This window comes from Euleptes europaea, chromosome 5 (genome assembly GCF_029931775.1).
Source record: "Euleptes europaea isolate rEulEur1 chromosome 5, rEulEur1.hap1, whole genome shotgun sequence".
Classification (NCBI taxonomy): Eukaryota; Metazoa; Chordata; class Lepidosauria; order Squamata; family Sphaerodactylidae; genus Euleptes; species Euleptes europaea.
The window spans coordinates 60627157-60647548 of record NC_079316.1 but is presented as its reverse complement, the minus strand read 5'-3'; the positions used below and the strand labels follow the sequence as shown (position 1 = coordinate 60647548).

Genomic DNA, 20392 nt, shown 5'->3' with positions numbered 1-20392 from the left:
CCAGCATGGGTGCCTTTCAGGCCACCGAGGGAGTCATTGACACCCTACCACTTCCTCCATGGCCTTGGCCCCCCTCTTGCTCCCGGCGGGCTGCACCCAGCTAGGTTTGGTGTCTCACATTTCAGGGTCAACTGGAATCTGAGGGTTGCATCTGCAGGTTGGGATGAAGGCAGGCAGTGTACTGTCACAGGCTCCTCCCCTGTGTCTGCCATTGTGTCTGTGGCTGCTGTGTGGACCTCCACAGTTTGCCTGGTGACTGGCGACGGGGGTAGCGGTGCACCCAGGGGTTTGCCACCCCTCCCCCAGCTACTTCGGCAGCCCTTCGGGGCCAGGTGGGGTGGTCCCACCCTATGCCCTCATTTGCCTAGTCCCTCCCTCCCCTTCCTGCCTCGCCTTTCCCTTCCTCTGGTCCCTTAGTGGCTGCCACCTGCCCTGACCAATGCCCCCCCCCCCGCTCTGCTCCCTGCGCCCCAGCACTACTGCGCCGGCATCCTGTTTCCCAAAGTTGTGTTGTTTCACTGCTGTTCTGGGGCTGGCCATCTATCCATTTTGGAGGTGGCTCCACTGCACTGTTGCTGGGCAGTCCTGGGCCCAGCTCCCCCCCCCCCCCCATGGATTGGGCTGCCCTTGTGATTGAAGTTATGGCCCAGCAGTACAGGCTGTTTACAAATTTCCTTACTACATACAAATACAGTTTTGTGATAGTTACTAAAGAGACGTCAAATGATGGTTTGCTTTTCATTCAAGGTGGTAAATCATATGCCTTTTTATGCCCTTTGGCTCAAGAGTGGACTACATCTTCCAATTACTATGTGGAGACCACCTGAAACATCCCTAGCATGGCAGGATGATCCAAAGCAGCTTAAATCGTTCTTCTCTCCTCAATTTTATCCTCAAAACAACCCTGTAAAACAGATTAGGCTGAGAGTATGTCACTTGCACAAGATCATTCAGCATACTTTCATGAAAGAATGGGGATTCACACCTGGGCCTCCAAGATCCTGGTCCAACCAACTGGTTCACTACTCCTCCATCTCACTACTCCTCCATCCCCACATTGCTATTAAGCAGCAAATCCACTAACCCTGCATATGATTCCCAGGAAAAAGCTTGAACAATCCCCCAACAAGGCTGCATCCCATTTCAGCTAAAATTTGCCAAAAAAAATCTCAAGCTTTGCTTCTCAAATTCAAATATTCTCTTTAGAAACCTCACATTGACAAATAGTGTAAATTGCTAATGGGTTATATAGTGCCAATGTTAAAAAAGTGATGGCAGTAGCTGTCATTCTGGAGCCTTGAGGCTGTAGGTTAAGATGAGAAATAGTGCTATTTCTTAATGGCAATATAATGCCAATATATCTCACATTCCAATAGCGAAAGCAGCCAAATCCGATGACTGGAGGTGTGAATGGGCAAGACAGATATTTCTACAAACCTGAATGTGCCAGGTTTACAGAAAAATTGAGTTAAAAAAAAAAAAAACCAAATCATAAAAGAAACACATGTAGATTTAACAAACAGATTCCCTCAATGGCTATTGCTAGGCAACCACAGCATTCCAGCCTGGGTTTTAGTAAGTAAAAGGCAGGGGGAGGGGCAGGGCGTTCCAGGTAGGGTTGCCAACCTCCAGGTTGTGGCTGGAAATGTTAGACTTTTTGCATAATACCTTATGCATAAATGCTTTATTACAGAAAAATTGAAACTGGCCAACAGCATTCAGTCTGAACAATGAGCCGATACCCCAGAATAATTACCACACAATGAGCTGATGAAGCCACCAAAACGTGTGCTGACCGGTTACACATCCTTTTTGTTCCTTTGACTTTTTGGACCCCAATTGTTCTTCAGACATTCACTTGCTCCTGCAAGCAATTTATTTTCATATTGGGTCTGCTGTACTAATTTCTGTTGCATTTATTGTATTGGGACCTAATTCCCACCGACTGATGTGACAAATTGGGAAATTTCATTGCCTTGTTTATGTTGTTTTGTCCCCATCGACTGATGAGACAAGTTGGAACATTTATTACTTTGATTATCCATTATTGTTGTCGTTTATTTCTGTTTATAATTGTATTGTCAGATAGGGCTTCTGACAGCCCCGTCCCCAAACAAGAGGGTTTCCCCGCGAACAAGATGGAGTTCTCCGTGCACTCCCCCCCCCCCGTTTTGCACACGAGCTCCGGCCAGGGATTTACAATTGTATTGGGACCCGCCCGTGTAAATCTCCGATCTGATATCGGGTCCCACGCGCAAAGCCGAGAGCTCAGCCATCTCCTCCACTGATTGTTCCTAATTGTTTCTGTTTCAGTTTAACTTAAGTCGTCACCGGGAGGAAGCGACTACATTGTTTCTTTGTTCCTGTAACCCAATCATGTCTACTGTATTAGCCCTATATATGTATCCATACTTCCCCAGCCATGTATTCCAGCCTTGCTTGTCTCCTTACTGAAATCACTGACTTTCGGAATAAATCTTTGAATCGCTGCTCTGCCTGGATTTGAGTTCTATTGCCTGAAACTCCGTGCATTTGCTGAAGCCTGACATTAGGCTGGAAACCATCTTTTTTATTTTGCTGAAGCCTGACATGTATGTATATTAAGACTGTGCTTATAATAACAGTTTCTTATGTAAGTCATGACTGCAATGAAATATTAATTTACACAAACTCCTTTCTGCTTTTTTTATTCACCCATGTTATTAATATCTTTACTAATATTGAAGCAAAATTTTTTTGCCTATTGAAGGTTGGCTAATTATAGCATAGTGTTCCAGCTCGAACACACAATATTTTTGGAGCCCACGTGCCGCCCATTCTTCTAACCTCCCAGTTGTGGCTGGAGATCTCCCGCTATTACAACTGATCTCCAGACAACAGAGATCAGTTCCCCTGGAGAAAATCACCGCTTTGTCAACTGGACTCTATTTCCAGGGCTGTTTTGGCCTTTGATGGAGGACACATTTGGGCCATGCCTGGCTAGGGTTGCCACCTCCACGATGGGAAATTCCTGGAGATATTGTGGTGGAGTCTGAGGAGGGGAGGGTTTGAGGAGGGGAGGGTCATCGGCCAGATATAATCCCATAGAGTCCACCCTCCAAAGCAGCCATTTTCTCCAGAGGGACAGATCTATGCAGTCTGGTGATCAGTAGTAGCCCTGACAGCAACCTCTGGGTGATTTGATACCATCCTACTTACATGAACTGGGCCTAGCTGCTTGCTACAGTTCAACAGAAGCCACCTGATAAAAGCCAGTGTGGTGTAGCGGTTACAGCTTCAAAGTAGCATCTAGGAGACCAAGGTTTAAATCCCCATCTTGCTGTGTAAACTCACTGGGTGATTTTAGGTAAGTCATGTACTTCCAGCCTAATGTGCCTCAGAAGGCTTTTGTGAGGATGAAAAGGAGAAGAGGAGAATTAAGTAAGCTGCTTTGGTCCCCACTGTGGAAAGAGGTGGGGTATAAATGAAGTAAATAAATAATAAATGTAGCTGAAGATGGGAGACAGATAAAAGATAGGTTGGTGAATGGATGAGAAGGAAAGACAGGGAAAGGAGAGAGGAAATGGGGGTTGACAGGGGGAGGGAAAGAGAAAATAGTGTGGGGAAGGGGACAGACGGTAAAGTTAGTTGGCACCCCACAAGTCCACAGTTTTCCTATGTGCAGGCTGCCAGGCAGGGGGGGATAGAGGAAAGGTTTAAGACTGAGGGGTAGATAAAGGTAGGTAAGCTGTTGGGTGGGAAAGAGAATTAGAAAATTCCTAGAGATTAGTTCCCCTGGAGAAAATGGCTGCTTTGGAGAATGGAGTTTATTGTATTATACCCTTATGAGGTTGCTTAACTCCTGAAACCCCACACCCCAAGGCTCCATCCCCAAGTGTCCAGGAATTTCACAATCTGGAGCTGGCAACCCTAAGGGGAAACTGATCTCTGTAGTTGGGAAATCTGTTACGATTCCAGGAGCTCTCCCTAAAAGGAGAGAATGCATCAGAAAAAAAGGTCAGGCAATGGGGGCTTAGAGGAAAGGGAAAGAGGAAATAGCATGTGTATGTGGGGGAATGGGATGCCTCCCTCTTAGTCCTTGTGTATTCCCACTTGTATATTTCAAAAGGCAACTATGGAAGCTCTTGCAGCACTGCTCAGAGATAAATAGTAGGAAGCTGAAATGAGCAAGAAGGAAGAGGAATAGGGTTGCCAACCTCCAGGTAGTAGCTGGAGATCTCCTGCTGTTACAACTGATCTCCAGCCGATAGAGATCAGTTCACCTGGAGAAAATGGCCGCTTTGGCAATTGGAATCTTTGGCACTGAAGTCCCTCCCCTACCAAAACCCCGCTCAGGCTCCACCCCAAAAACCTCCCGCCAGTAGTGAAGAGGGACCTGGCAACCCTAAAGAGGAAGGATTAGCCAGAATATGGGAGGAGTTCCTTAATGGCACGCCCCAGAGCCGTATCAAAGCATACATCATTCCATCCACACATCTGACATTGCCCTTCTATTCTGCGAAGTTAAGAAAAATAGCACCAAATCATCTTCTGGAAAAAATGTAAATGTAACATGGAAAGAATGAGAAAGTTGCAGATTGTTGATTTCCTCTGAAACCACTGTTTGTATGATTGTGCCAAAATTTGACTGGTTTATAGGGTCGCCAACCTCCAGGTGAGGCCTGGAGTTCTTCAAGAGTTACAATATCTCCATGTCTGTGGATGAGGCCTGCTTCTTATTCAGGTCCTAATTCATCATAGGAAAGGCAAGCATAAGAGAGCGAGAGATAGATAGATAGATAGAGAGAGAGAGAGAGAGAGGAGAGAGAGAGAGAGAGAGAGAGAGAGAGAGAGAAATCTTTTCACGAAATGCTATGGCTGGTTTTAAAGGAAATGGGTGTGCCTCTACATCTGATCGTTTTTTTTTAAATGCACACACTTTTTTAAAATAAAAACCAGATTTTCACAAAAGTTGCCCACTGAAATTCTTCACCTAAGCTTTCTACAACAAAAAGATTACCAAAATATAAAAATGCTGAAAAACAGCTTGAGGTAAGATTTCAAAATTCAAATTGCAATTTTCTTTAAAAATAGCTCTATCAAAATTCTAAACACTTTGAAGATACCTACCCTCACTATGAAGTACAAATTTATGCTAAACACTTCCCAAAATGTCTGCTCAGATTAGCTAATATAAAAAAGGATCAACACATACATTGTTTCACAGGACAAAATGAAGTAACGATACTGTACTCGCATGTCTCAATATATGTACAACTCAAGACCTATATAGTAAAATTGGTTCCAGATCAGCTTTTACCATCTCAGCTGGAACAATTAACCTCATTGTTCAGCCATCTTCCAGGTGATAAACCAAGACAGGAGGTTCTACATTGTCCATTTGCCTGAGTAACTCGTTGCGTATAAAACAAGATGTAGGCCTGGGCTTTGCATACATCCTCCATTGAGCACATGTCGAGCTTGGAATCATTGCAGTGTACCCAGAATCCTCCTTCTGAATTATAGCAATAAGCTGTGTAGTGCCAGAGCCAAATCCTTTCCCATGATGCATCACAACAGCAGATAAGTCGTAGATAAAACAATCCGGTGCAAGGGACTTCAGACATTCTCTGCAGCAATAAGGTTCCATGTTTAGCATCTGATCAAAGCTAACATGTACACCAATCTTCTCCCGATGATTGCGTCCTGACCATCTGAACCGCTTAAGGTGTAATCGCAGAACCTGAGGTAGTCGACATACCATAAGCTGCTTTTGTGCTTCTGTAAGTATAACTGGTTTGGAAGAAAACTTTCTTCGTTTTGTGTTGCACTGATCACAAGCGTATATCTTTCCTTCCAAGGCTTCTGTCTCTGTAAACTTGGCCAACATTTCTGTCAACAAACAGGGATACTGACAGGTTGTCTCTTTCCCATTGCAGTGGTATCTTTCTGGAAATTCCAGTGACAGGTCCCAGAAGGGTTCTATAGTATTTGACTTGTTGTCACAAACAAGACATGTAACCTGACTTAAAAGTTGTCCATGAAAAATGGTGTTGACCACATTCAAAACCTGTTTAATGAGCTTCCTTTGAGAAGTGGGAATGAAAGCTGGGCATTTTGTACCAGCTGTCTCCAATTCCTGCTGTACTTTATCCAAAAGTTCACAGAGAAATTCCTGAGCATCTTGTTGGGCATAACCATGGAAGGCTGGGATGAGTCTCCACACAGAATGGAGCATGGCAAAAGGAGATACCAAAGCCCACTTGCCAGACCACATGACTTGAAACAATTTTATGTAGTTCGTGACAAAGAGAAATGTACTTTGAACTTGGCTCCTTAGGTTGAATAAGTTCCATATTTCTACTTTTTGATGCTCCACCACTTAAGCCTGAAGAAACACTACATCGCCTCGTTAAAGATGCCTTTGAGTTGACTTGGCTTTTGTTCACATGAAAAACAGAGCCAGCAGATGGAGGGTGCTGCTTAAAGGATGATCTTGTTTTCCCACTTGCTGCAGCGGCTAACAACTCTTGAGTCTGGTTCAAATCAAGTTTTAAAAAACATTCCCGAAATATGAGCAAATGACTCAACACCTGGAGAATAGAGTTCATATAGCATGTTTTTTCCCAAGTTCCGTAATCCTGTCACACCAGGAGTCACTGTAGGCCTTTGCTTAACTGGAGAGTCACTAATTTTTTTTAATATTACTTCTTCTGAGGTAGCTGTTACTTTCAGCTCTACAGCAGAGTCCAAATTTTGCGGCATTTTTAGTTCATACAAAGATACTTCTGAAGATTCTCTACCTTGATTTTGCAAGCGAAAGCTCTTCCTTGGAGGCATCTTTTCCATTTCTTCCTTCAACTGGCGCTTTCGCTCTTCTCTTCTTTTCCTAGCATTGACCCTTCTTTCTTCTGCCGCTTCTCTTAGCTTCTCTTCCTCTAAAATCCTCTTCCCACTTGGTGTCTGTTCAAACCAAGATCTGAACACTTTGCCCATTAACGCATGCCTCCTATGCCACAGAGCTGTGAACATACGGTCTTGATTATGAAGTAAAGCTTGGGCATTATTATGGGAAACATAATCACTTGTGCCCATTGATCGCAAAGTCCTGCCACTACGCGTAGTACAGTCATAATTTTGACTCTTGATTGCACTTAATGTACTTCGCAAGAGTTTTAAGTCACCAGTTGCATTATCATTAAGAACGTAGTCATCACAAAGGTAGCAAAAAACATACAGCTCATTAACTTCCAATGCCACTGGATGATTGCTTTCCTGAAAATGCTCAACCTGTACTCTGGACAAGAGGCCACAGTTAGAAGAGAATATGGAGAAACGGAATGGTTTCCAATTGGCAAAGGAGTCAGACAAGGATGTATTTTATCTCCCTATCTCTTCAATGTATATGCAGAACATATAATTAGGAAAGCTGGATTAGATTTAGATGAAGGTGGAGTGAAAATCGGAGGGAGGACCATTAATAATTTGAGATATGCAGATGACACTATATTATTGGCAGAAAATAGTGAAGATTTGAAACGACTACTGCTGAAAGTTAAAAGAGAAAGTGCCAAAGCAGGACTGCAGCTGAACATCAAGAAAACAAAAGTAATGACTACAGGAGAATTATACAACTTTAAGCTTGACAATGAGGAAATTGAAATTGTTCAAGACTTTCTATTCCTTGGCTCTACCATCAACCAAAAGAGAGACTGCAGCAAAGAAATCAGAAGGAGATTGAGACTGGGAAGGGCAGCCATGAAGGAGCTAGAAGAGATTTTGAAGTGTAAGGATGTGTCACTGGCCACCAAGACTAGATTAATTCATGCCATCGTATTTCCTATTACTATGTAGGGGTGTGAAAGCTGGACATTGAAGAAAGCTGATAGGAAGAAAATAGATTCCTTTGAAATGTGGTGTTGGAGGAGAGTGTTACGGATACCGTGGACAGCCATCCCCCCCAAAAAAAAAACAAATCAGTGGGTTATCAATCAAATCAAGCCTGAACTGACCCTAGAAGCTAAAATGACTAAACTGAGGCTGTTGTATTTTGGCCACATTATGAGAAGACAAGAGTCACTGGAAAAGACAGTCATGCTAGGAAAAGTTGAGGGAAGCAGGAAAAGAGGAAGACGCAACAAGAGATGGACTGACTCAATAAAGGAAGCCACAGCCCTCAATTTGCAAGATCTGAGCAAGGCTGTCAAAGATAGGACATTTTGGAGGACTTTCATTCATAGGGTCGCCATGAGTCCGAAGCGACTTGACGGCACTTAACACACACACACACACACATATGGGGAATGACATACATACTTCAGAGAAAACTTTAAAACAAAGAGATAAAGCTCGAAGAGAGGCTTGGAAATATGGTTGCTATCTTCGGGTTGGGAAATTCCTGGAGATTTAGCAGTGAAGCCTGGGGAGGGTGGGGTTTTGGGAGGGAAGGGACCTCAGCAGGGTATAAGGTCACCCTCCAGAGCAGCCACTTTCTCCAGGGAAACTGATCTCTAGAGTCTGGAGATAATTCTGGAAGGTCTCCAGGCCCTATCTGGAGGTGGGCAACTCTACTTGGAAATGAAGATAAAGGCTGGAATTCAGCAGAATCATCAGAGATAGTTTTATTGAGTGAAGTATTGGCGTCATAATTAGTGCACACACACACACTTGTGTCAAGGGAGAGGTTTGGAGGGGGGCAGAAAGAAAGAAGGTAGTTGGAAAAGCAGAGGGTAATATAACCTATCCTTATTTGATTCAGTGTAACATATCCCTGTCAGTTTGGTAGAACAGATAGGCTGGTCACAGACCAAAAGGTATGAACAAAAAGGAGGATGAACATTCATGGCAACAGCTAGTGTCCTGGGCTATTGGAAATTTACTTTCCAGTAGTTCCACTGCCTGGCAGATATGGAATATTGAACCCAGTTACCATTGTTTAGTCCTTGTAAGTCTGACTTTGTTATTACAAATACACTTTCTCTAAATTATTACTTGAGACTGCTGGACCTGCATTTGTTATTCCCATTTAGCACTGCATTGAAAAATATAATTATTCTGTTGGCCTGAGAACAGGATCCTGCTGGATCTTGAAGACAGGCCCTCAGGGCTAAAATCTGGTAAGCCTTGATTCAAATAAAACTCATTCAGCTCTAAAACCTTACCTGGTGGAAGCTATTCTCCATCCCCACCTAACATCTCCTGCAAATTGCCATCTGGATCCTCCCAGTCACATGGGGAGTGTCTCCATGCTAGCACCAGATGTTCCTAGAGTGATCTTATCTGTCCCTGGTGTACAAACTCTCACCCTGGTTTGACAAACTGTGCCATATGGTACAGTGAGGAAATGGAGATAGGGGTGCCAGGTCCCTCTTCACCATTGCTGGGAGGCTTTTGGGGCAGAGCCTGGGGAGGGCGGGGTTTGGGGAGGGGAGGGACTTCAATGCTATAGAGTCCAATTGCCAAAGCGGCCATTTTCTCCAGGCGAACTGACCTCTATCGGCTGGAGATCAGTTGTAATAGCAGGAGATCTCCAGCTACTACCTGGAGGTTGGCGACCCTATATGGAGAGTTGCCTGTGGCAGAAGTCTCCCATTCAGAAAAGGGAAAGTCTATGACCTTGAGGATTTGGTGTAGAGGTGACTGGAAACTTGCCTGCAGTGAACTGTTAAAGCACAGTTTGCCCCTCAAAGGGCATTCGTTGTCTTTCAAGAGACCCACTGTTTAAAGCCCTTTATAGGAAAGAGAACAGAGAGAGAGAGAGAGAGAGAGAGAGAGAGAGAGAGAGAGAGAGAGGAGCTCTGCTTTTGCTGGCAGCAGTTTCAGACTCTCTGCTCCACTCATTACAGCGACGCGGCAGGAGGTCAGCTGCTATGGGAAGCTTGGCCTCACACTTGACAAACCTGCCTCAGAGAATACTAGGGAGATGTGACACTGAGGCAGTACCATCCATCTTGTGCTTGGAGGATGCCTCAGGCTGATGGCTGAATTATACCATATGCTTTTAAATCGTCCGGCATTAGTCATTGCTGTTCTCTGGATTATTTCCTCTTTTCTTCAATTCACAACATTTCCCCCCCCCTGTACAGCAGAGATTTAAACCGACCAACGTGCGCGCATCCCTGGATCACTGTATAACATATTTCTGTGTGGGCAAGGACCAACTCTAGGGAGCCACTCAAAATTATTTGCATTTTGAGTACCCTAACGTCATCCGCAGGATTAGAGAGGAAAAGTCTCATTGTTCTCTATGGAGCCACATGGACCTTACTGAGTCACTTACTCATGGGCTGACTGGGTATCAAAATTATTAAGGAACTTTTGGAACTGAATAGAAAGCTGACATTTGAAAGGGATATAACCCATCACACCCAGATAACTAGGAAAATCTCAAGGAGGGGGGGACATTTTAAACTTTCTCAAAACCCTGCACGCAAACAACAGCATTGTTAACCATCACTTTAACCTCAAACAAACCAATATAAAGTGGAGTAGAATAGTGGGCTGTGGGACTTCTAAACCAGACTTGAATTCAAGAAGAGAAGATTTGCAGTGGCAGCCAGGAATGTACATCTAACAACAAAAACCCCCCACCATATATGCATAGGAGGTCCTTGTCTGCATGCTTTAGCAATTTTCAGATTTTACCGAGTAAGGTTCTTCCTCAGTGGTAGTCAGGAAAGTTCCAGAAGGATTCTACTATTTCAGCACAAGTAATCTTTTATTGTCTTAAAAAGATAAAAAATTAAAGCATTTGCTTTATTATATTTATAGCATTTGCTATAAATAAACCCCACCTTCCAGCCAGCAAATAAGGGTTTTGGGGGGAATGGGGGTGGGGAGAGCACAAGCTTTTCGCTCTGGGTTTACAGTGTGAAGGTAAAGACAGTGTTTGGTTTCTAAAGGGAAGAGGTGGTATATCTGAGTTATATGTAACCCCCTGCAGGTCCTCCTAAGTGTGTAACTGAAGTTGTCCATTAATATCCTGAAAGGAAGGAACTATGAACATGCCCAGATGCATGCTATAAAGAGGAGCCAGGTTGCAGTTTTCTAGTGACATGGTCAAGTAAAGGTACTCTCCTGCAGATGCTCCTCCTCTTTGCCTCAAGTTCCTTGGCACCCCACTGGTACTTGTATTTATTTATTAAAAACATTTTTATGCCTCCTTTGACCCAATCAGGGTCCCCAAGATGGCCCATATAAAAATATTAAAACATTTTGAGCAATTAAAAATAACCTTTAAAATAATAAAATAATTCAATAAAGACACATACAGTAAACAACACCAGAATCATGGAGGAAAGCCAATAACCCTTATTGAGGTGTGCCAAATGAAACAAAAGACGTCTTCATCCACTGGCAGAAGACACCAATAGAGGGAGTTCCTCAGTGGAATAGGCTTTTTCGGGAGGTGGTAAGAGCTCCTTCCCTGGAGGTTTTTAAGAAGAGGTTAGATGACCGTCTGTCAGCAATGCTGATTCTATGACCTTAAGCAGATGATGAGAGGGAGGGCATCTTGGCCATCTTCTGGGCATGAAGTAGAGTCATTGGGGGTGTGGGGGGGAGGAGTAGTGAATTTCCTGCATTGTGCTAGATGACCCTGGTGGTCCCTTCCAACTCTGTTGTTCTATGAGTCAGATGACTCTCTCTTGGGGAGGGAATTCCAATGTGTTGGTGTCACAACCGAGGCAACTCTATCATGTACAGAAGTGTCCCAGTACTTATCCATGAAATGAGTGGCACGGAATAATTGCTTGTGCCCTGGCACCAAAGCTTACTTATAAAACCGAGCTGCTAAGAAGGCTCTTCAAATGGGCCCTCTTTTAATGCCAAGGTCTGATACTGGAGTCTGGGTTGGTCTGTTATGGACCATTGTTTAGTGCTCTCTCACTTAGCCGAGAAATATTCCTCCCCCCAAAATGGCACCCTTTACGCGGGTTTTATGGATCTTAAGGGAGCTTTTGATACCATCCCGAGGGAGAGGCTATGATTGAAACTATCAAATTCTACTATGGATAGGAGGTTACTATGGCTCATTCAATAATTTCATACTGACCTCACAACTCAGGTTCGCTGTGGCGACCAAGGAGAACTAACTGAGCCCTTTGAACTGGCCAAGGGAGTTCGACAAGGTTGCCTCCTTGCTCCTCTCTTGTTTAATCTATACCTGAATGATATGGCAACCAATTTCTCAGAGTCTTGTCACCCCCCAAAGCTTGCAAGTCATCCCACCCCAATTCTACTCTATGCTGATGATGCAGTTCTCCTGTCCCGTACAAGAATTGGTTTGAAAAGATCTTTACAAACCTTCTCTGAGTACTGCTCTAGGGAAGATTTTAAAATAAACCATCATAAATCTAAGATTATGATCTTCACTAAGAGAAAAATGCCTCTTTTTCGCTGGGTATTAGACGGCTTTGAGGTTGACCAAGTCAAGGAGTTTGTTTACCTTGGCATTCTTTTCCCCCATAACCTAAACTGGAATGCCCATCAAAAAGCAGTGTCCAACAAAATTAAACCTGGGGTTGGTTCTATTGTCAACTTTTTCCACACCAAAGGTGGCAAATATATTCCAGGGGCTATTCAGGTTTTTAATCTAAAAATTACCCCAATTATTCTCTTTGGTGTTACCATCTGGATAACAGTTGCCAATGAATCTATTGCTTCAGTCCATTGCTTCAGTTCTTACGAAAACTCCTAAATGCCCCTCGATGTGTTGCTGGCGTTACTCTTCATTCCGAGTTTGGCCAAATGTCACTCGAAGCTAGGGCATGGTTGGCCGCCTTTAAACTACACCTTAAACTGTGCTTTAGCACTGAGGGGTTCCTAGCTTCTCTGAAGCACGACCCTTTTAAATCCTCATGGCAAAAAATCTTAGATGAGAAACTGTCATTGTTGGGCTTCTCGCAGGATATGTTATTAGATCTTGGGAAAACTGAAAACTGAAAACTGAAGCTTTTTCACCAAAATTAAAAAGTGCATTAAAGAGCTTGATTATAACAGCTCTACTTTTTGTGCTCGCCGCGTTTGTTCATCCCAGTTTTTTGGAATACCACCACCACATGATTTGCCTGCTTATACATATTTTTTGACAACTCCTCGTCTTTCTAGAGGTTTTTGTTTAGCTAGATTTAATGATAACCCCTCTATGGTTATGCAGGGCAGAATTTTGAATATACCATATTCAGACAGGACCTGTCCTTGCTCTTCTGGCTCTATCGATTCACTAGCTCATGCCCTTTTGGAATGCCGCTTTTACGAGGAACTTCGATCACATTATATTTCCCCCCTTTTAACTTACAAATCTAATGCCTCTGCGTCTGACATAATGCCTTTTCTACTAAGCGATAGGGATCCCAAGGCTACATTGTCAGTGGCAAGATTTGTTTCAGTCCTTATATCCCTCAAACACTAGTTATATGCTGCTCGAGATCAATGGATCAAGGAGCTTCTAAGGGATAAAAGGAAAGGAAAGGATACTGGAGTCTGAAAGGCCTTCCTCAGTGCTCACTAACCCCAGTTCAAAGTGGCTGGCAAACTTTCCCCCTCGTTCCCTTTTCCCCCATTCCCTTGTGTCAACCATCTGGAGTTTATAAAAAATCCACATCTCTTTGTACAACATCTTGTTCCAGGTTCTCCGCTTTTATTAGAGAGTCGTTCTTCAGAGCAAAGAATGGGGCAAAATGACCTTCAGTGGTTTCCAGCACTTCACTGGTTCCATAATCGACTCTGCTTTGTTGCAAGATAAATGCAAGGTGCATTGCGCCCCCAGTCTGTCTTATGGGGAACCGGTATTGCTGCTCTAAATGAGGTGCAATTGACATAATGGCTTCAACCATACACCCTACTCCTAAAAAAGAACTTTATTTTCTCACAAAATAGCAGAAAATGATCTCTCTTCAGCTGTTTTTTTTTTTTTTTTAATCTGCTTTCAGGCTCTGCCATGTCTCCTGCAGCTATAAATATGTTTCTGTTTTTGTATCAGAAACCTCTAGCTCCAAGTTTTATCACCAAGCTGTAAAACCAAGCGGGGGAAAAAAGACGCTGGGTTTAGAACCGTTTTCACCAGCTGAGCAGCAGAGGTTTTTGCTGTTTGTACGACTGAATCTGATTTTTTTTCTTGTTACAGAACTTTACACTCGCAGGTGATAACTGTGAATTGCTTTTGCCTTGCTCAGCAGACAGATCTTCTTCCTCAAATGTGTGTTTGCCTTTGATGTTCAAGAACAAAGTATATTGCCAAAGCACTGCTAAAGCTGCTTTATGCACAATAGTGTTTCATGTGAAAAAGTATCTTCTGTGTATAATGTACCGCCACATGCAAGAAACACACATGATGTGCTGTAGTCAGGTGTCAATATGTATACACAGAAGATGGTTTCTTATCAGCTAGTTATTTTCTGTCCTCTCAGAGTCTTCAGAGAACCAATCCCTTAACCCTTGGGCCCGTCTTTCTCACTTCAGTAAAGGAGACGTTCCTTGAGTCACACAGTCCAGTGCCCCTATTATGCTTACCCTTGTGCCTGTTTAACTTCTACTACTGTGTTTACTCGAAAAGATCATGACCCTGCATGTAAGACACCCTCACCTAAAAATGTTACACAAACCAACCAACCAAGTGTTATTACAGCATATAACAGTAACTTGTATGTGAATGTAAGGTGACCCTCTTTTTTATGTTATACCTGGAAAAAAACCTAGTCTCGTATTTGAATAAATCCTGTATATACAGACACGGGAGACAAAGCAGTAGCCAATTGAGATCTCTCTCTCTCTCTCTCTCTCTCTCTCTCTCTCTCTCTCTCTCTCTCTCTCTCTCTCTCTCTCTCTCTCTCTCTCTCTCTCTCTCTCTCTCTCTGTCTGTCTCCCATCAATCTGTGTGAGAAAGGCACATGCACAAAATAGCAACACAAACTTAAATGAACCACAAACTGTTAAGAATTTTTAAATGACACAGCAGGTTGACTGGGTTGCTTACTGTTTATCGATGTGTTCGGCTGCCAAAGAGCATCCAGGGACAACAGGTCTGTGGGTGAGGGGGGAAAGCAGGGCTCTTAGGCTGAGATTGCTCAGAAATAAAACAGGCTTTTATGGCCTTTCACAAGAATTCCTTGTCTGGATGGATTACCTCCAGCCTAAGGCTCTGGTAAAACAGAATATTAGACGTCAAAAGGCAACATGACTTGAATAGGATTAAAAGCAGTTTATTTGATACTAGTACCCTCAATAAAATACTTCTGGTGTCTTACATTTTGCATATAGGCAATCCAGACTATAGGAGAGCATTTACTTTGTTGCGTTATAATGCACTCCCCTTGGCTATTCTGGACAGTAGGTAGAAAAGGATTCCTCTTGAAGAATGTGAATGTTTATGTAAAGAGGGGCATGCTGAATCTTTGGACCATTTTGTTTTTGACTGTAAAATCTACAAACATCTTCGGGATGCCTTGATTGTTCCTATAATGAAGGGCTCTCCAGGGAAGAACAGAATGTTTTACCTTTATAGTATGTTATCAGATAAGAATCAGGAGATGACTTTGTTTTGTTTCTGATTCGAGGGTGGGTGGGTGGAAGTCACTGAGCTTAAGATGGTTCCCTGGGCTTCTGTGTATTGCTCTTGGTTCTGCTGGGCTTGCAAAAGTGATCCCCTGTGCTTAAGATTGTTGCTCTGGGCTTCTGCGGATTGCCCTTTTTTCTTTAAAAAAACCTGCTGGGATCCTCTGGTTTGACATTGGTTCTGTTGGGCTTGAACTACCACATTGGCCCTGGGTTCTGCTGGGCTTCTCTGTTACACTTTGGTTCTATTAGTGTTTCAAAGGTGCTTCACCTCTCAATTTTGTTCTGCTTGGATTTTCTGGCTTGACATTGGTTCTGTTGGGCTTAACACATTGGCTTGTGGTTCTGCTGGGATTTCTGAGTTCTGCTTTGGTTCTCTTGAGCTTCTGTTGATTCTTGGCACGAGAGGCATTGACCAGTGGTTGCTGAAGGCATTCCTTTTTGTTTTTGCCCTGGAAAAAAAAGGCTGTTTCCCCCCACTGGAAACAATGGAGGATGGATGGGGGCACTTTCTTTGGGGACCCATAGCATTGGACCCCCTGACCCAATCTTCTTGAAACTTAGAGGATTCTTCTGCTGCAACATTTATGCCTCTGGCTTAAAAAACAGCCCCCCAGACTTGCGGATAACTTCCCCATAAGCTATAATGGAGCCATAACAAATTTCTGATTCCCGCATAAAACCCAAATCCAAATACCATACTGGTATTAGAATTCGGGGATACTGGGAATACTGATATTTTTCAGCTCCAATACACCAGAATCCAATAAAAAAACTAATTATTTTTGTTGCACACCCCCTACTGCTGAACAAGGAGTAGGGACTGTAGTCCATGTGCAACATCACAAGCCGAACCATTTATGTATGTCTTTGATATATTTCTGCCATTATAACTAAGGGAGTTTACAATTCCATAACAACTGCCCACAGTATAATTGAACATAACACTAAAGGGAAAAAGGAAGAGGAGGGGAACTCTAAAACAAGCAAACTCAAATGGCAAACTTTGAAATAATGTATAAAATTGCTCCATAGTGTCCAGATGGAATGGCCACCGCAGGGGGACAATTCCATGAAGAAAGGAGCCAAATGACAGTTGGTCTTAGGAAAGCTCGTACGGGGGCTCTCGCTGCCTCACTGATGGAGACAGATGGAATATCTGCTAATAGAAGTAGTTTGGGAAGGAATGTGCTGAAGCAACAAATTACCACTGAAGGTATACTGGTGCAGCAACTAAGGATTGTAAAAATAAGAACTACCCCACAATATCAGACTAAAGGCCCACCTAGTCCAGCAAACTATTTCAAAAAGTGGCTAGTCAGATAGCTTTGAGAAGTACACAAGCAACATTTGTCTCTGGACTTCCATGTTCCACTTAGATAGCATGGTCAATAACTATGGTTATCAGCCCTTCCACTATGGTGGGAGACCTCTCGCTGGCAATCCTCTCTTTCCACACTGCTCAGAACAGTGTTGGGAGAAAATACCCCCCCCTTTCCGAAATTATCAGTGTCAGGCCAATGGCATGATGTCACTTCCAGGGTAAATCCAGAAGTGATGTCAGTCCTCTGTAGGAATCACAGTTTCTGGCAATTCCTAGAAGGATGTGATGTCACTTCTGAGTTTCCCCCGGAAATGATGTCACACCATCACTGACAGCATCCCCCATGTCCCCACTCCCCTGGACTCCCATCAGTTGCCAGATAATCCTATTGATTCGCTACGATACTGCCACTGCCCAAAGCTGGCCGACAAGAAGCAGTACTGTTAAGAGGATAATCTTATCCATAACCATTGATGGACAGACACCGCCCCCAAACACACACACCCCAGTCTTGAGGCATGGGCCAGCTTTTCTGCTAGCAGGCCAAGGAAACCATCTCTAGCCATTATCCCTTCAAAAGATAGCAAGCGGCTCCACCTGATCTCATCACTTGCTGAGGACAATGGCAGCTCCAGCTTAGTTTGCCCTGCACTAACCTAGTGAATCATTAATCAAGGCCTCTCAGCAATTGATCAGGGCTCTTAGCCATGACAGAATCATGCAGTATTAGTAGTCTGCCTTAGAAAGAATTATATCCAGAGTAGTGTCTCCCACCAAAAGGTACTTTATTCAGATTGCTCTAATTAGGACAGGGTTGAATTTCCCTCAGAAAATCACGCTTCAAAGAGGTAACCAAAAGGCCTTCAAACACATCTCCCTGCCTGCATCCCTCCCTCCCATTCCTTATTTGGAAATATCCCCAGGATCCTTTACTTATTTGCTCTCTGAATGTTTGGGCTCCCAACTAGGAAACCACACCTTTGCACAGGTAGGTAGGAATAGCCCCTTCTCCACTCTACCTGTTGCATGTAAATATCCTGTACAAAGATTGGCAGCCTTAATCTGCTCATAGTAAACAAAATATAAGCATAATGCTGTCAATGCTGACCTTTCAGTCCTGAAAAAAATTCTAAATATTCCATCAGACTCAAGCTAAAATGTAATCAACATTCATACTGCAATACTCCCTCTGGCAATGCTAACATAATGATTTTATATTATTGGGCCTTTTCACCCTCCTTCCTTCATGTGGTTGTGCATGAACATTAATTACAATTATCCTATGAAAAGTCACTCTCTCTCCCTCTGAAAGAATATATTATTATGCAGCTCAGATCACAATAGAAGAGCTCTAGCATCATGCCACTAACTTCACATTTGTTTAGCATTTGTAGACTCGGAGTATGATTGATCTCCCTGAAGCAGCCACCTACGTGCATAGGCAGGGGTCACCCAAAGCTCAGTGGGCTGCTTTCCCTGTCTTGCCTTTGGGTGCCCTTGGGCTCTTTTTCTTTCTTTTTGTGGCCTCTGGTACTCAGTACCTTCTGTGGTTTCTTACAGAGGTCTCTCTTCTTTTTCTCCTCCCTCTCCCAACTCCCTTTACAGGGAGATCAACCAAGTCTGAAAGTGAGTAGAGTATGTTATGAATGATGGTCCCAACTCATTCACCAGGCTAGTGCTATTGTAATGGGCATTGAATAGATCTAGAGTTTACCTTAGTTCACAGTAGGGTTGCCAACCTCCAGGCACTAGCTGAAGATCTCCTGCTATTACAACTGATCTCCAGCCGATAGAGATCAGTTCACCTGGAGAAAATGGCCGCTTTGGCAATTGGACTCTATGGCACTGAAGTCCCTCCCCTACCCAAACCCTGCCTCCTCAGGCTCCACCTCAAAAACCTTTCATCGGTGGCGAAGAGGGACCTGAGAACCCTAGTTCACAGTCACATTTATCCTCTTTGGTGGATTCTGAGCAGCATTCATGGCTCTCTCCTCCTTCATAGTCAGGATGGGAACCTTGGCCTTCCAAATCACTGGTTGCTTCCATACCAAGGTTTTGTTCCACACTTTCCCACAATGGCAGCCGTGTTTTGTTTTTATGACATCCTCATATTGTTACCTACCTTCTGGGTTTTCCCCAGCTTCACTTCATTTCCCCCTAAGCCTACTGTGGCACAGTCTTTCCTGAAAATGGGTTTGAGGAGGATACGGATGGGAAAATGCAAATCTCTGCACCTCCCTGACCACATCAGGGTGCCATTTCCTCTTTCGTTTCCCCTTGCACATACAGCCAGGCATGGCTTCCTGGTGTCTCTCAATATTGGGAAATACATATTTCACTTTTGTACTCTACATGATTACCATAGCAAAAAGCTGTAGCTGTAAGTAATTCAACTGCTGCACGTGAAACATCTTTGTGTTACTAGCTGAGATGTTATAGTTAAAGGGGGGGGATACAATCTCTAGACCATATTACTGAAAAATAGCAACACTAATTTACAAGGAGTCAGTCACATAACGTTTCAAATGAGCAGTTCAGGCAAATTAGTTTCAAATATAATTACAAAGAATTTAGCAACAATTTAATTTCAAATTAATTAATGCCATTTACACTCACGCAAAGGATGAATTTGTCCCATTTGGTAACGAATTACGCATGGTCGCTTTATCCTCCTTTAATCCCTGTTTTAGCCAGGATCAAACGCACACTAGGCAAAATGCATGCGTTCGATCCTGGCTGAATCCTGGCTGAAACAGGGATTAAAGGAGGATAAAGCGACCATGCATTTTCACCCTCTTTTTTTTGAAAATCCTGCCACTCAACCTCCAACATTTATTCTCCTTTCTAAACTAACTCTTTGCTCCATTTGCAACAAAGTATGAAATTGTTTCTACAAACCGATTAGCATGCTGTGTACCAATGAGGGATGAACTGAAGTCTGGGGTGTAGCAATTTGCACCTCAGATTCATCTTCTGCCTAGAAAACATGTCTGAACAGTAAGCGGTGGGCTTGTTTAGGAAGCTGCCCACTTTTCACATTGTGGTGGATTTGATTCTATCGCCCATCAAGGTTCCAGCAGGGAGCACCAACTTTGCATTAAGTATGATTTCAAGGCGTTTGGTCCTGTGGATGAATCTCCTGTAATTAAATGTACAGACAGAGACCTTTTTTGTTGATTGATAGTCTTGGTTGAATAATAAATATATAGCTTCATGTTCGAAGGATGAGCGGCTCAACTGATTTCTGTGGTTCTCTGCTGGATAAGCAGGAGATTGGAGAGTGAGGCAGAGATAAAATAGGCTTCGATTGCTATAATTAATTTCCCCCTATCTCCTCCACTGTAAGCTGCCCCTTGTTCCATGATCATGGGGTCTTAGGCAGATGTGTGAAGGGAAATTGAGTGTTTCAGTAAGGGAAATGTGATGGGATCTGTCATGGCAGAGGTCAAGATGATTAATACTAGCTAAGCTGTTAACCTAGGCAAAAGCTTGGAAACCAGCTTGCTGAAAATGTAGGCTGCTTCTAAATTAGAAGCT

At 43.4% G+C, this 20392-nt stretch overlaps 1 pseudogene; it reads right to left on the bottom strand.

Moving 5' to 3' along the window:
- Positions 1–5265: 5265 nt before the first annotated feature.
- Positions 5266–19512, bottom strand: LOC130478303 (ubiquitin carboxyl-terminal hydrolase 44-like; annotated as a pseudogene).
- Between the last annotated feature and the right edge of the window lie 880 nt (positions 19513–20392).